The sequence below is a fragment of the Zea mays genome, chromosome 8, assembly GCF_902167145.1.
Source record: "Zea mays cultivar B73 chromosome 8, Zm-B73-REFERENCE-NAM-5.0, whole genome shotgun sequence".
In the NCBI taxonomy this organism is placed as follows: domain Eukaryota; kingdom Viridiplantae; phylum Streptophyta; class Magnoliopsida; order Poales; family Poaceae; genus Zea; species Zea mays.
Window position 1 is genome coordinate 9,620,595 of NC_050103.1, and position 17,917 is coordinate 9,638,511.

Sequence of the window (17,917 nt, forward strand, 5' to 3'; positions counted from 1 at the left end):
GGTAGTAGGCCCCTATTCCTCTATACTACCATTTGCTCATATTATATATGGTTTCTGGTATATTCCATACGAGGAATTGTCATAAGAGGACTAATTAGCTTGGGAAGGTGCATCACATTTTTTGGTTTACACTTAGATCTTTCCTTGCACCTCCCCTCACTAGCCAATCCACTTGCGACAATTTTCCAGACACCCTATAATAAGAACAAACTAGAGTATAGGGGGAAGGGGGCCTGCCACCCCTCCACTTGGTGGCAAGCATCTATCGTGCCCCTCTAGCGGGCGACAGGTCCCCAGGGACCCTGGTGCGGAACAAAATTTAAAAGTGTTTACAACTAGGTCTCTGCCACCCATTGACAGGGCGATAGACACCCATTTCTGCAATATTTCAGTTATGGGGTATAGATTTGAACTTTTAGAATATTTTTAAATGTAAAATGGCAAGGCTTCATGAGCTAGCACATGCACTCTCGTCAAACTTGAATTTTAGCTCAATCTTATGAATCTTGTAGATAATATATTTTTTCGTATGTAGTGTGTTGGATTTTGTAATGGTCAAGGCATATAGCTAAATAATCGTTTGGTTATTTGATTTGCACTATCAAATGTCATCATAGTAGTTAGCATGGGGTATTATATATATGAAATGAATAACCTTTTGGCTATTTGATTTGTATAACCAACTATTGTTGCATTATTAGAGAGGCAATATACTAGTTTACTTAGTTTATTATGCATAGCATAGAAAATTGTACACTAAGGGATTGTTTGGTTAGAAAGGGATTGAAGGGGATGGGAGGAAATTGAGGGGGGAATGAACTAATTTTCCTCTCAATCCCCTCTGATCTCCTTCAATCCTCTTCTAACTAAACAATCCTTAAGCCTTCGCACGGATGCGTATACAGGAAGTGCAGCCCTCTAGAAGAATACAATGGCTAGGACTATGATCCTCTACTTATAGGCAAACAAAATTTTCTTGAGGAGTTCTTTGTAAAAAACTTCATGGAGGTATTTAATATGACATCACATTATCACACACTCAATTAAAGTATACAACCTGTACCTTAGCTTATGACAATCTTGCAATCATAGTAGTCTGATAAATTAAGAGCACATAAACACAAGTGTATTTTACTACTAATCTTCTATTGTATTCAGTTTAGAGATTGCGGAATAAGAACTATCACCCTCGCCAACGCAAAAGAACCTTGGAGGCATTTGGATGCCATCGACACAAGTTTCAAGCATCTCTATGACTTCGCTCATTGTCGACCAACATCATCTAGATGCACCAAAGTCCAATGATACATAGCTTCTTCTCTAACTCGTGCATATCAAGAACTTCATGGATCCCATCCATATCTCCTCCGCTCAGCCGACTGTACACCAAGGATGGGTAGTATGCTTGACTGAAGCTTCTTGCATGAGGATCCCGTCAGACTGAGTGGTATTACCAACAACTCATAGTCCTATTTGTTGGACTTAGTGTTATATTTGACGGCCCATAGTTGTAGTTCTTAGAAATAAATTAGATTAGGTAATGGCCCCGACGCCGTTCCATTTCTATCTCGCGTTCTCTCTCCCTCTCTTTCCTATCTCTGCTCCTCTCTCTTGCTGCTGCCGCAAACCGTCTACGCCCCGTTGCCACGACCTGGTACCGTCCATCACCCTGATGATGTATTGATATTTGGTGTGTTTTTCTCCAGGAAGCATATGGGGAGCAGATGGTTGAGCGCCATGGGTAGGACTATGATTGGAGGAGCCAACCAAGTGACCTAGAGGCAACATATGCTAGCATAGGGAGACAAGCCCATGGACGGTGAACGTATTTCATTTTGATTTTTAAGTTATGCCCATATGCTTGTTATTGTACCGAGTCTATGGTTCACTACTATAGGTAGGGTATATTTGATTCTTCGATTGATTCTAGGGAGCTAAGACATTGAGAATGACAGTCTGTATCATCATCCTCGCAATCATCTCGTTCTTGTGCCTCTACACAGGACATGGAGATTACCAGTCTACAAGAAGTGTTGAGGCAACATGTAGGCTTTCTTCTAGGTAAGTTGAAGTAATATGTTATTCATAACTTCAAACTTGTTTCGTTTGGTACTTCGTCAATAGTTACCTGCATCTAATTTGTAGCAAGTGTCACAACAGACGAATGCCTAGTTATTAGCCTTTGGGATGCCACTTCTATCACTTGCACGGTCGCCACATGTTGTAACACCCATTTGTAACATATAATAAATGAGGAGAAATTAATTCCTTTATCTATATGTATGTGTTATTTCCACTCACCATCACATGTGGACACCTCACTTATACAAATGAATAAGTAACAAAAGGCACTCAAACAAATTATGCATCATGCTGGCATCTTCTTTTATGTGCATTTTGGTGACAATATAAAAATAATATGACAGGAAATATATTAAAGTTCAAAAAGTGGAATGTAATATCTAAAAGAAATTTTGGGAATATGAGAAAAGAGAAGAAAAGTACTATAAATATAAATATATATATAAGTTTAATTAGATAATTGTACTTGAGAATAATAGATTGTGAACCTACATTTTTGGTTCATGAGTAAACTTCACCATAACACTTGAAATTCAAAATTTGAAGGCATAAACTTTGGGAAGAAAAGAAAAAAGAAAAGAGACCTTACCTGGGCCTCGGTCCCTCAATTTGGCCCATTTCCTGTTTACTAGTCGCGCGGCCCATCCACGCACCGCTCGCACTGGTCACGCTACGGCTGACCGTGCGGGCCCTTCTGTCAGTGAGTTCACGTGGGTGTGACGTGCGCTAGCTTCCACCGAGCCGTGGGCCCCATTTGCCAGCCAGAGACCCGCTCGTCGTCCCCTTTCTTCGCCGCGCCGCTCGGACAAGCTCGACCATGGGACCCTGACGCAATTCGTGGAATCGGTTGGGGAGCCCTGGGTCCCAGCAGCTACAAATTGGAACCTTCCACAGACCCTCATCGCCAGAACCAGAGCCTTGCCACGACTCGCAGACCCGCCGCCGTGCAAGCTTACTAATCGCGAGAGAGAAGAGAGGAGCGGCCGCCGCTCACCATCTTCGCCCTGCGGCCGGTTCAATCCTCGGGGAAGGCGCTCTAGGCGTGGACAATAGACTGTGGTAGCGCACCCGGGACTCGCCTGCGCCGGGGCGATTCGCACATCACCGGAATTTCTCATCGGAGTGGACCTCCGCTCCGTCATCCGCCTTCTCCGTGGGCGGGTGTTTCTCGCGACCTAATCCTCGGGTAAGGAGCCCTCATCCAGTTCCCCTATGTCTTACCTACGTATATCACACCTCAGATTTGTGTTTCGGGCCCGAGATCGGCGAACGGTGTGGCCTGGCCATGGCCTCCGCCGTGGGGGAACGCGTGCGCCGCCGTTTTGGCCGCCAGGGTGGGTGATAACCTGGAAGCCGTTGATTTCTAGTGAACGGTGTAGATTAAAACATGTGGCGGATCGTTATGGGCCGTTGATCACTGCGTAGACGGGCTAGATTGGAAGAGGGATAATGATTCACGTGAGTTGATCGTGGCCGTCGATCTGTGATCTCACGGTCACTGTCCCGTACCCCTTCGGATCTAATCTGGGCCGTCAACACTTGATCGGATGTCCGTCCGCGCACCGTACCCCTTCACCGAGCCATAATTGCAAAAGAGACCCTGGAAAATGTTTGAATCAACCCGCCGTCCTACTACATAGTATTCTGAGTCGTAGGATCTTTTGCGCCTGGGCCCCTGCTGTTCTCAGAAATGAAGGCCCAGTCCAGTGCTGTTTTAAAGTGATTAAATGAATTAGAAATTAGATTTTTAATATAAAAATAAACCCTAGAACTTGTATAATTCATAGAATATTCATATGGGCTCCAAAATAATCCATTCCACTTTCTAAATTTTTGTAATTTTATTCTTTATCACTTAGAGCCTCTGTTTGGTCATGAAAACAGTAAGAAATTTAATTCCTCACTTAATCTATTTTAAACACATAAAACCTTTAAAAATCCATAACTTAAATTCTATAACTCCAAAAATTATGATTCCTGTTCCTAGAATTTTATTTTAATGTGTAGATTATTACTGTGTATTTTATTTATATGTTTGGTGTAATGTTAATTTCTCTATATACACTGTGCTTGTTTGTATTGTGGCGAGTAGAAGAGCCCGTTGCTGAGGATACTGGTGAGCAGCAGGTGGAAGTAGCTGAGCAGGAGCTCATTGAAGGCAAGTTGTGCCCTTGACCACTTTTTACCCAATAATGTCCTCTAATTATCATTCACTCATGCATAGGTTAATTTTGATGGGACCCAATAGGTCACCCTAGATTGTTTATCTCATTACCTTGTTTACCCCTGAATCACTTGGGTAGTTTGCTATTGCTTTACATGGTTTTGGGATAATCATTTATTACATCTATGTTCCAATTCTTTTTGTTATTCTATTTATATTCATGTCAAGTTCATTAATGTTAATTGGAACATAGAGCTTAACTTGAGAACCACGTGCCACCACAAGGGTTTAATGGGACGCCCTTGGCTGACTAATTAGGAAAGCTAGTGGAAGACTACCTTACCTGAAAGGGGCAAGGGCAGTAGGGGAGTGGTCAGTGTAGGGAGGTCCTTGGTTGATTTTGCTGCGATGGCGGTCAGACAAGAACCCTGCATTGGAACTTCCTATAAACTGTAGCGGGTTTTCGGAAGCTAGTAGAACTTTGTAAAGGCCTCGTAGTGTTGCCCTGCCGCACTTCCTAGGTAGAGGTGTATGGGATTCGCGACCCCTTGGCAGATGGGTAGCATGACTTGTGGGTAAAGGGTACAACCTCTGCAGAGTGTAAAACTGGTATACTAGCCGAGCTCACGGTCATGAGCAGCTCAGGACTCTCTGATGTTTAAATTATGGAACTTAAATTCAATTTTGTCATTTGCATTGCATGGGTTTATTATTAATTTTGTTCAATTACTTTACTTATGGTTTGGTATTTACTTACACTTAGTAACTGCTAATAAAATTTTGACCAACTACTTAAAAGCAATGCTCAGCCTTAACCCCTATCATTGATTAGCCTTACACATCACATGAGCTCACACCTTTGTGAGTTTATGTTCACTGGTTCCCCACAACTTGTTGAGCTATGATCATGTGTGAGCTCACCCTTGCTGTCTCACACCCACCACAGGAGAAGAGCAGGTGGTTCAGGAGGAGCCACAAGGCGAGGAGTATGATCTGATCTAGGTGGCGTTTCTCAGTTGACATTGGCGCCAATGATCCTTAGTTCGTTTTATCTTTATTACTTTATTTTGTAATAAGTCTTCCGCTATGTAATAAATACTCTGATGTTTTATGACATTTATCTCTATACACTCTGTTATTATATATGTTGTCTTCTTGGTGCATGTATGAGATGCACCTGGCTTTGTTCCTTAAAGCCGGGTGTGACACATGTCACTTTGGTTTGTCTAGATTAGGTATTCATTCATATGTACATGTGTGTGTGTTACAAATGAATAATTTAGTGTTCAATATAAAAATATGTGTTATATGGCTTCCAGACACCTTCCCCTTCGATTGCAGCACCGGGAGATGGATCTGTCCAAGACGACGACACGACTTCATGGCAAAACAACCTCTTTGCCAGCCATAGTCCAACCAGAGGAAGTGGTCACAACTCAAACCAACCAGGTGATGGTTGGTTGGCTTAGTTAGTTTGGAGTCCATTGCACTTTAGAACTTTAGTAGTTTTATGACGACATTTTAGTGACTTCAAACTATGTGAATGTGGATCAACCTTAAACTATGTCAATGTGATGTATATGTGATGTTGAACTATATGTGAATGTGGTTTGTGGTTGTGAATGTCGTTTTTGTGAGTGGAAATGTGAATGTCGTTTTTGTGGATTGTGGTTGTCAATGTGTCGCAAATGAGAATGTGAATGTGTGGATTGATATATGTGAGAATGTGGATGTATATATTGATATTCCAGATGAATCTGATGTGTATGAAATCTGTTATCTTGTGAATTGTGGGAATTGACAAAAACAAGGAGAATTTTTACCTCTATAGAATTCATTAAGTCCGATGACCTAGCTGTGGCCATTGGATATAATGGTATAAGGTCCGATGATTGCCTGTGGGCCATCGAACATACCACCAACTTAAGTTCGATGACGAGCATGTAGCGTGGATATAAGCTTGTTATCTTCGACGGCCCGCATGCAGACCATTGGACATAACCCTATGGGGCCCACTGGATGCCATCATGACTGTTACCCGATTTAACTGTGAATAGACCAAAGCGGTTGTCGGACTTATCGTATCCCCGATGGCTGCCATCCAACAAAACCATATTTTGACCTTTTAGAACTAATGGACCCTTGCTGTTGGACATAGGCTCTAAGCCATTGGAAATAAGTAATGTTCGATGGTATAGGGCTTACGACTGACGGCTTAGGCCATCAAACATTTCCTTGTTTACTGTAGTGACTCTATAGCTTTTCTGCAATTATTTTGTTCATGTGTGTGGACCATTGTCGAAAATTGTATACTGAGATTTACACATACAAACACAAATGATATGTTCAGATATATGGGCTTATTATTACAGGCAAAGCATGAGACATAAGGCTTCACATAGTTTTTTCATTTTTTACATTTAGAATATTCAAAATATACCTTAGAACTGAAATATTTCAAAAATGGTGCCTACCATCCCACAAATGATGACACAGACCCAGTTATAAATATTCTTGAACTTTTTTTGCACCACGGTCCCGAGGGGGCCTGCTGCTTAGTGTAGGGGTACTAGGTCCTCTCCCACCACACTACTATTTGCCTTTATCTCACCAATGAGAGTAGGGATCGAATTGTAAATATTTTTGAACTTTTTTGTACTGAGGTCCCTAGGGGGCCTATCGCCTGGTATGTTCCATATGAGAAGTTATCATAGTTGGACTGGTTAGCTCGGGTAGGTGTAGGGCAAGTCATCCTAGGTTTGATCCCTCCTCAGCGCAATCATTTTTTTGCTTAGATTTTGCAACGCCCGCAAATCAGCCAAACAAAATCCAAAAAATTGTAGTAAGGAGGGATCAAACCTGTGACATATTGACTTCAGCTTCCCTCGCTAGCCAATCCACCTATGCATTTTTTCATATAGAACATAGCAGACATTCTTGTTGGCACTGATCTAGGCGCCAATCACTGCGATGAGAACCGCGGTGGTGCTCTCTGTAGAGGCGCGAACGTTCCACGACCTGGCGCAGGGGCTGGTGTTCCTACCTGACGAGCCAGACGGACCGCGAATGGTGGTTGGACGGTCCGCGCCTGCGCAGGGGTGGCAGAGTTTGCCAACAACGCCTAAATCTTGCTCCTAGGAGGGACCCCGTCGGGGAGGAGAGATCCTAGGCTTTGTCTTGAGATTGGCATGCCACCCAAGACACCTCTAATCGACATAGAGCCAGAAAGAGGTGAAGATTTAGATAGAGGAATCTAAGTTATTGTCTACTCCTAGGGAAAAAGGTAAAGAATTAGATGTATATTGATTATTTGATCGATTGTTCGTGTTCCAATCGGTCGTAGTCCTTCATATATATAGAGGGGGAGGTCTGAACTCGTTACTAGCCATCTCCCGAGCAAATTCCACGGATTTAGCTAACAAATCCCTCAATAAACTCGGAACCCTAACTGGCTCTACGCGTGCACGAACGATCTGTGCCACAACGGCGGACCGTCTAGACCACGAACCATCTGGCCTCAGGGCCGAACCGTCTGCCTGGTCAATTTGGTGCTCAACACATGCCCCCTACCTTTTGGCGGAGCTTGAGCGAACCAAAAGCACTAACTCAGGCTGAAACTAACCTGATGTGAACACATTGGTTTTCTTAGGCATCTTTGCCACATACTAGGATGGTACTGCTTGAGGAAATGCTCGTTTAGCACCTTGGGTAAGTCTTTGCCTTGCAGCATTTGCAACAAGTAGGTGTTACCAGATATTACCTGTATGATCTTGTAAGGGCCTTCCCAGCCTGGCGACCATTTCCCAAACTTTTGGTCTTTGCTCCTTAGTGGCAAGATGGTCTTCCATACCAGGTGCCCTACCTGGAATGACTTAGCCTTGACCTTCTTATTGTAAGGTTTGGCAACCATGATTTTGTCCTTTTCTATTTCTCCTAGAGCTATCACTCTCTTGTCGGTCACTTCATCAATATTGTCCATCATTGAATTATAATAATCACCGACAGTTAGATCATTTTACTTGGCGAACCTTACATCATTTAAACTTATCTCTACAGGCAACACTGCTTCCTACCCATAAACAAGCTCAAATGGAGACACTTTAGTAGCATAGTGCTTAGATATTCTATGAGCCTATAAAGCTTCGGACAAAATCTTATGCCAATTCTTAGGGCGATCAGATATCTTATTTTTTACTAGGCTAATCAATGTCCTATTACTAGACTTGGCCTGCCCATTGGCCTTAGCATAATATGGAGATAAATTGAGCAACTTAATTCTATATAATTTAGCAAACTAACGTACCTCCTTTGACATAAAAGAAGCCCCCTAATCTGTGGTCAAAGTCTAGGGAATGCCAAATCTATGAATAATATGCTCAGTGATGAACTCAATTACCTCCCTATGTGTCATATTCTTCCAAGCAACGGCTTCAGTCCATTTGGTAAAATAGTCTGTGGCAACCAACATGAATCGATGCCCTTTTGATGATGAAGGATTAATCTCTCCTATAATGTCCAATCCCCATCCTCTATAAGAATAAGGTTTGATGATATGATGTAATTCGGTTGCAGGGACCAACTGTAAGACGACGAAATTCTAACATACTTGGCATCCTTTGTAGTACTTGAAACAATCAGCTATCATGTTAGGCCAATAGAAGCCAGATCTTCGCAATAACCACTTCATCTTTGGAGTCGATTGATGAGTACCACAAATCCTCTCATGTACTTCGGCCATGGCTAATATGGCATCATCTGGGCCCAAGCATTTAAGCAGGACGCCGTTGACCGTTCGGCAGTAGAGTTCATCACTCATTAAAATATACTTGAAAGTTGTACGCCTAACGTTCCTGTCCGTTCTAGCACTAGGATTTCGTAGATAATTAATTATATGCATCCTCCAATCAATCGCATCGGCTTTGTTATCAGTCGACTCAATCAGGAGAACTTTCTTAGCAATGTCGCACAGTCCGGATTCCGCACCCGGACGTTCCGAACGTGCTGCGGACGGTCCGTGCTAGCAGCCCGGACGTTCCGTGACCTGAGAATCTGGTGCAACACTGGTTATTGGATTTTCGGTGTTGTGAAATCTCCCTCGCTTTATCTGATATCTTGATGCATCCTGCGCCAAATTGTTAGTTATGCTATTCTCAATCCTGGATATGTGCTAAATGCTGAATTCATCAAAACAATGAATTATGTCCCAACACTTTTCATGGTAACCATTTAGAGTACCATCTAAGCATGAATACTCTTCTAATACTTGTTGGGCAACCAGCTGAGAATCGCCAAATGCTTTCACATGTTTTACTCCCATACAATTTAAAAGCTCCAAGCCGAATAAGAGGGCCTCATATTCGGCTTGATTGTTAGTGCAATAAGTTTTTAATTGGCTAGCGAAGTCAAAGTAGGCGTTACTTGGTGAAACAAGCACGATACCAAACCCTTGTCCTTCACTGCAAACTGATCCATCAAAGTACAGAGTCTAGGGAGTAACAGTGAGGTACGATATATCTAGTTTATAAGTATCATCAATCCGACGTTCCACAATAAAATCCGCTACGACCTGGCCTTTCACAGCTTTTAATGGTTCATAGGCCAAGTCATATTCTATAAGTGCATAAGCCCATTTACGAATTCTACCACTCATGATCGGGTTTTGCAACATGTATTTGATCACATCGATTTGACCAGATACGGTGCAATGACTAGATAATAAATAACACATACACTTGGTGCATGCATAAAACAGGCATAAGCATAACTTCTCGATGAAAGTGTACCTTGTTTCAGCATCCACCAGCCTTCAGCTTAGGTAGGTTACCACATGCTCCTTTCCTTCAGTCTCTTGTGTCAGAACAACTCCAATGACTTTATCTTCGACTGTAATGTATAACCTGAATGGCACTCCTGCTTATGGCGCTTTTAACACGGGAGCCGAAGACAAATATCTTCTAATAAGATTAAATGCTTCCTATTGTTCTGCCTCCCAGGTGAATTCAACATCATTTTAAGCCAAATGATAGGAGTGAAGGCATCAATCTTCCCGGCTAGGTTAGAAATAAACCTTCATAAATAATTTACCTTACCGAGAAACTTCTACATTTCAAGCTTACAGGTCGGAGGTCCCACATTCCGAATGGATTTAATTCGGTCAGGGTCTATTTTTGTACCATGTTTATGAATGATAAATCCTAAGAACTTACCAGCCGACACTCCAAAAGCACATTTACGTGGGTTCATCTTTAGATCGTTCCGACGTATTTTATCAAAGGCTTTGCGCAAATCAGTTATATGAGACCTAAACTCAGCCGATTTGACTATAATATCATCGATGTAAACTTCCATAGTGTTTCCCAACAACTCTTTTTTGAAAGGTCAAATTTATAGCCCTCTGATAAGTAGCGCCGGCATTTTTCAGACCAAAAGTCATGACAACCCTCTCAAATAAACCAGTGAAGCCTGGACATATAAAGGCCATTTTAGACGCATCTTCTTTGGCCATAAAAATCTGATTATATCCGGGATTACCATCAAGAAAAACTAGTCGGTTGCCCGTGCGTTGCGATGGCTTACAACAATACCCATATAAACAATCCACAAAAAAATCAATATGTTTTTATTAATTGTCTCCGCTCTCTGTATAATATTTCTTGATTTGGCTAGCTGATGTTATTGTTTACTCCATGCAATATGTCTTGGTACAACACGGCCAATGAAGTGAGCGATTAGAAGAGAGTTCACAACGACTGACTAAACGAATAGAGATTATAAAATGACATAATTCCACCACACAGAGACCAAATAAGAGAAAGTTTGTGAACTCAAGTTTCTAAAATAAGTCACATGAACTCAAACTTATAAAAAAGATAGATCAAATATGGAGTGATTGATAAAATCAAGCATCAATAAAAACTGGATGCGCTCCATATAAATATGCTACTTCGTAGCAATTACTAACATTTAAAACCAATAAATAACCTTTCATTTTACTGTTAGTGTGACAAATCATTGTTGCTCCATCCAATTCAGCAACCTCAAACACCATGGAGTCCATTGCGCCAATGTGGTCTCAGAAATGACCTAATGCTTGCGAGAGCCAAGAACGTCGTGTCGTGCTTGGGCTGTAGCGAGTCGTAGTGCTGGCCCGGCCCGACAAGATTATATAATTTTTATTTTACAAAAAATGTATATACATATATACAATTTATATTCAATATTAAAAACATTTGAGCATGATGTTCTACTGGTTAGACAGCTTCATCCAGTATCTCTCGCTCTTCTTCCATCAGGGTATGGGTTCCAACCCCGCCTCCTGCACCATTTTTTAATATTTTACGCTGATTTAATCAAATGGGCTGACGGGCTAACGGGCTGGCTCGGCACAGTCAGCAGGACAACATGACGTGCCTAGGCCAGAGTTGTGGCCCGTGGGCGTCTGGCCCGTGCCAGGCCGTGGTTTGGCCATCTATAGGCGTGCAACGGATTATGCCTGGGCCAGAGTTGTGGCCCGCGAGCGTCTGGTCCGTGCCGGGCCGCCGTTTGGCCATCTATAGGCGTGCAACGAATTAATTTGAAATAACTGTGAGGGGTTATTTGTAAAAAGATGACGCGAGACGACCGTTGAAACTGGTGCTTTAAGTATATTATAGATAATAATTCCATTTCCTGACGCACTATTAATCAATGTGTCGGCTATAGCCATATGATATTCATCTTTAGGAGTTGTTGTATTTAAATTGCGGAAATCAATGCATACTCTGAGCTTACCTGATTCTTTCTTTTCCACCAACACAATATTGGAGACCCACTGTGCGTATCTGCAAGGTCTAACAAAATTTGCTTCTAGCAGCCGGTGAATTTCGTCCTTTATTCGTGGGAGTAACTCTCGATGAAATGTTCTGGGTTTCTAATTGAAAGGTTTGAAATCAGACTTAATAGCCAGTCCATGCTCTACTATCTCTCGGCTTAATCCTGGCATCTCAGTGTAATTCCAAGCAAAGCAATCAAAATATTCTTTTGATAGACCGATCATTTCCTCTCTAGGATCGGTCTCCAATGTCTTATTTACAAAAGTCGGACTCAGAGTTTTGCCATCTCCTATGTCGATCTCCTCCAAAGGATCGGTCGATGTAAACCCCTGTCTTGACTTGTCGAGATCCTTGAATTCCTCTATTATACCTCCCTCAGAAAACTTAGGCTGTCTCTATGTGGCTGCGAACCGTCTGGTTTCGAAGGCCGGACCGTACGTGACACCAGATCCATGTTGCAGCGACTGCCCAGCCTTAAGGCACAAACTGTCCTGCGGAAGACAGAACCGTTCAGCCTCAGGGCCGGACTGTCTACGACCTAGGATGAACCCTGAGAATCTACTTGCCTTTCCTCGGATCGTCCGGCCTCAGGGGCCGGACCGTCCATGACTTGTGACATGTTCCTTATGGGTGTACTCATCATTTAAACTTTATTTAGGATTCAACTGATTCTCCATTAGCTCTAGCATTATAGGAATGAAACCTTTACTATCTATACTTATGAACTGATAATCAGAAAAGTCTACTCCTGTGAGACATGTAGCAGTCTCATAGGTCCAAAGTACAGGGGCATTGGCCACGACGATGCAGGTCGATGCATCAACATGCACTTGTTCTATATCATCGCCTACCCATTGTAGCAACATTTGATGTAAAGTAGAAGGTACGCATTGATTAGCATGAATCTAATCTCTGCCTAAGATTAGACTATAATTTCCTTCTACATCAGCGACGATGAATGCGAGAGCAAGGGTCTTGGTCCCGATGGTTAATTCAACGGACGTGACTCCCTTAGCTTTGATCGAACTATCAGTCCCAACACCGCTGAGCGTCATATTGGTCTTGACCAATTCGTCATCTTGCTTTCCTAATTTTCTGTACAATGAATAAGGCATTAAATTTACGGCTGCCCCTCAGTCTACCAACAACTTAGCAATCGGTATTCCATCAATATGACCTTGCTCTCCTTTGCTCTCAAGCGTTGCAATTTTCGCTTTTGAGACCGTGTCAGTCCTGATGGGCACCATATGGGCATGGAGTATTTTGGGTCAGCTACTTTGCTGGCAGTCATGTCTTCTTTTTCGACTGTATTGGATGATTTACAAAAAATCATCGGCCCTTCGTTATTTTCCTGTATGACGACATCTGTTGTGCCTATCTTGATGACGTCCCCTTTTGTCGTCCTCTTGGAGGTTGTAGATATATGCCCCCTGCCGGGTCAGTCGGCCTTTAGGGCCGAGTGGTTCGGCAATTTTGCTAGGCCTATGCCTGGTGACTAGATTGAGTGGCACTCAATCGGTCTAGTACTGGAGGTGCCAACCTATCAAAAACAGATGTTTGGGTTGCCCCCAAGCAGGGTATTGTGGCATCCCAAATGGATATGGTGGCATGCTCCACATTTGATTTAGGACATGGCAGTGGTGGTATGTACGCATAATGATATGGCACAGGTGCGTATGGGGGTGGAGGTATCCATGTAGGCACGTTAGGTCTTAATTGGACATTATGACATATCGACCTTTCCAATTGGTGAAGTGGTCCAATTGGTCTTAACTATTATCGCTCTTGAGTGGGCGAGGGAGGTCGCTTTGGTGGCTAGTCACTTGGGCCGACCTTCTTTTTCACATATTTCGATAATAATTGATCAAAGGTCGGGCCAGATTTGACCAATCGCCCAGCTACCTTGAATGAGTTAGTTTTCCACGTACCTATTTCTGGTCATTGTGGTTTGAAGGTATGTAGTCGTCACGGCTCTTAGCATTGCCGGACCATTCGCTTAAATGATCTGGACTATTCCATGATGTCCCGGATCGTCCGTGTCTATGTGTCGGATCGTCCGCAATGCGCAGAACAGGGACCCACACCTGGTTACCTACATGCGCCTGCCCCTTGGCGTTCGAGGTAGTGATGGTAACTTTCAGAGTCTCCCCTCCATCAGGAGTCCTTTTTGTCATCACTTTCCTACTAGAGTTTTTTGTAATTTCATTGGCCTCTCACGCATTGCCAATGATGACCTCCTTGCCTTTGCCCTTATCGGTCACGCTGGGCGGAATCAGGACTTTTTTGGCATCAAAGTTGATCATATTTATTGGGAAGGGCTCTATGTCCACCTGTATTTCTAGAAATTTCAACCGTCCCCGTTAATGGACAATTAGATTTGTCATAAGAATATATTACAATCATTAGTGGCATGAGAAAATGAGTTGTGCCACTTGCAGTATGTGCAATGTTTTAGTTCGTCAGCGGGTGGAACAATATGGTTTATTTTAATGTTGCCATGTTTGAGTAATTCATCAAATATATTATCACATTTGCCAACATTAAATGTAAACTTAACCTCCTCCTGTTGTTTCTTTTGAATCGACTGCATGGAAGAACAAGCTGAAGATTTGTCCTTCTTGGGCCAAACCATTTCGGCAGCGTAAACCTTTTTTGATTCGTCGTCCAAGCTACTCTGGTCGCATTCTACTATATGGACGTTGTGACGGATCATTTTGGCAATTTCTTTGCTTCGGCTTTCACAAGCCAAAGCTCTTTGATGTAATTGTGCTAGCGTGCAAAATTGGATGCCTTCTAATTTTTCTTTTAAATAATAGCACAATCCATTAAAGGCTAACCCCGCTAGCTGTTTTTCTGCCAACTGAATTTGGAAACATCAGTTTCTTGTATCCCAGAATCTCCAAATGTAATCATTAACCGATTCATCTTTCACTTGTCGTAGGGCCACTAGGTCTACTAAATCTAGCTCATAATCGCCAGAGAAGAAATGATCATGAAAAATTTGTTCTAGATCTCCCCACGACAATAGAATTAGGAGAGTGTGGCATACCATGCGAATGCAGTTCCTGTTAATGATAATGAAAATAGACGAACACGGAACGCCTCTGTGTCAGCAATTCTCCTAATTGTGCTAAGAACTGGCATATATGCTCGCGCGTGCTCTTTCCTTGATCACCCAAAAACTTCACAAATTCGGGTATCCTAGTTCCTTGTGGATATGGATGATAGTCGAATCGGCTATCATAATGTTTCCAATACGACTTCCCCCCAGGGACCATGCTAACTCCGAGCATATCTCATAATACCCCGGCTATCTCTTCTCTCACTATATCAATGGCAGCTAGTGGGAGTCCACCGGCTCTTTGGTCCAACATGGGTGAGGTTGTTTGGATATTAGTATGTTGTCTTCCCTCCATTGGTTTGGGTTTTGTAGTGCATTACTATTTGCTATATGCGGCTCATAGGACTAGCCATTCCTTTCTAGCCTTCTAGGAGGGGCCAGAAAGTACTCGCCCCTACGGGTTTGGGATGCTATATTTTGATGCTGGGACGTGCATGGTGTGATGGGAAGTTTAGCTAGGACAAATGCGGATTCAGATATACTCCTCAAAAAAAACTCTGCGCAAGACCGTCCGGTTAGGTACATGGACCGTCCGGCTATGTGCGCGGACTGTCCGATTATGTGGCCGGACCGTCCAAGGTTGTATTCAGACTGTCCGGTGCTATATGCGGACGGTCTGAATTGGTCGTTTAGGTTTTGCACAGTACATGGCAGCTCGGGTTTAGGTCTCGGTAATTCATTTCTAAAAATAGTGCCGGTCACCGCTGGCCCAGACGGTCCATGCTCACGTGCGGACGGTTCGGACATGTGCAGATCAGCAATTTTACCGCTGATGTGCATAGGAGGCTGTGGTTGCCTAGGGTACGTGTCTACCGGCATCCCATAAAGGGGTTGTGACTGGTCGTGACAACTTGTAGCCAATGAATCACGCGTGTTTTCCCCCAATTCAACCTCGTGTGAAGGAAAATTTGCAATGATAGATTTATCAAACGCACGCACTAGCCTCTTATAATCATTTTGCATACCCCCTATAATATGTTGCATTTGGTCTCGCTGCTCATCTAGTTAAGCTTTAAGAGATTGGAGTTCGTTCGTGTCTCTTACCTTGGAGGTAACCATAGTGGGTCAGAGCGAAGCCAGATCTGTCGCCCGTTGCTGAACGACTTTGTTGTTCATGTCCACTTTGAAGTTGGCTAGGAATTTCACCTTCGCTTCCTTGATCAGCTGCTCCTGATGCTCCTCGAACTCGATCTGTTCTTTAGCTGACAAGGTTTCCCAAGTCGGCTCTATGATATTGCTGGTGGAAACGTCAGAGCTATCTTTTAAACCAGCCATTGAGGGCCGATCTAATAGGTGTGCACGCGGAGTCCCCAGCGGAGTCACCAAAAAGTGTGTTGGCGTCGATCCGGGCGCCAATCAGTGCAATGAGAACCAGTGGTGGTGCTCTCTACGCAGGCGAGGACGGTCTGCGGCTAGGGGCCGGACGGTTTGTGCCTCGTGGCTGGACGATCCTCGCATGTGCAGGGGCGGTGGAGTTCGCCGGCAGTGCCTAAATCTCGCTCCCGAGAAGGACCCCGTCAGGGAGAAGAGATCCTAGGTTTTGTCTTGGGATCGGCAGGCCACCCAAGACGCCTCTAATCGACGTAGAGCAGGAGAGAGGTGAAGATTTAGAGAGAGGAATCTAAGTTACTGTCTACTCCTAGGGCAAAAGGTAAAGAACTAGATGTATATTGATTATTTGATCGATTGTTCGTGTTCCAATCGGTCGTAGTCCTCCATATATAGACGGGGAGGTCTGGACCCGTTATAAACAGTCTCCCGAGCTAATTCCACAGATTTAGCTAACAAATCCACAAGAAACTCAGAACCCTAACTGACCCTGCGCGCACGGATAATCTGTGCCACAATGACGGACCGTCTGGGCCGCGGACCGTCTAGCTTAGGGCCGGATCGTCCGCCTAGTCAATTTAGTGCTCAATAATTCTATTTAAAAACTTGACTATAGAGGAAGGGGACCTGCTGCCCCTCCACTTAATTGAAGGGTGGCAGACATCCATTTCTGCAACATTTCAGTTCTAGGGCATTGTTTTGGAATTTTGAATATTTTTAAATGTAAAAATAAAAAGTGACAAGGCTTTACGAGCTAGCACATACACTTTCATCAAACCTGAATTTTAGCTCACTCCTATCAAATGTGTAGATAATATGTTTGTTTGCATGTAGTGTGTTGGATTTCATAACGATCTAGGTACATATATAGCTGAATAATCGTTTGGTTATTTGCTAGGGCGGATGTAGGGGAGGGGTTGTCGGGGCTGTAGTAATGGTTGTCGTTAAAAATTATAGCAGCATGTCTATAGACTAGCCTAAATACCTTTCTCCATAACCCACCATGAAACAATCACGTCGACATCTGATACAGGCAAGGCAACCCACCACGACAACAATATTGTTACTATCTATGTCCTAATTCTAGTCGCTCGATGTTTTATGTTGTGCTCCCTGTCAATCGTCACTGTTTGTCTGGCGGCTGCCCTCTATCTCCTCCATGGTGCAGCCATACGCCTAGGTGTTGGAACTAGTTCTCCTGGGCTAGTTGATCCAACGGAAAAGTAGAAAGAGTGTTTGCAAAGTTTGACAAGAAATGCCAAAAGCCTCATTAATCCCGCGTGTGAGGGCACTGTACAGGGGTATTTATAGGTACTCGAGGGGCCGCCTATCCCTGTCAAAGACGTTTATACCCTCGAGTACCCGGTTTATCCCCAGAATATTCCCACGAGGGGAGGTTACAGACAGTCA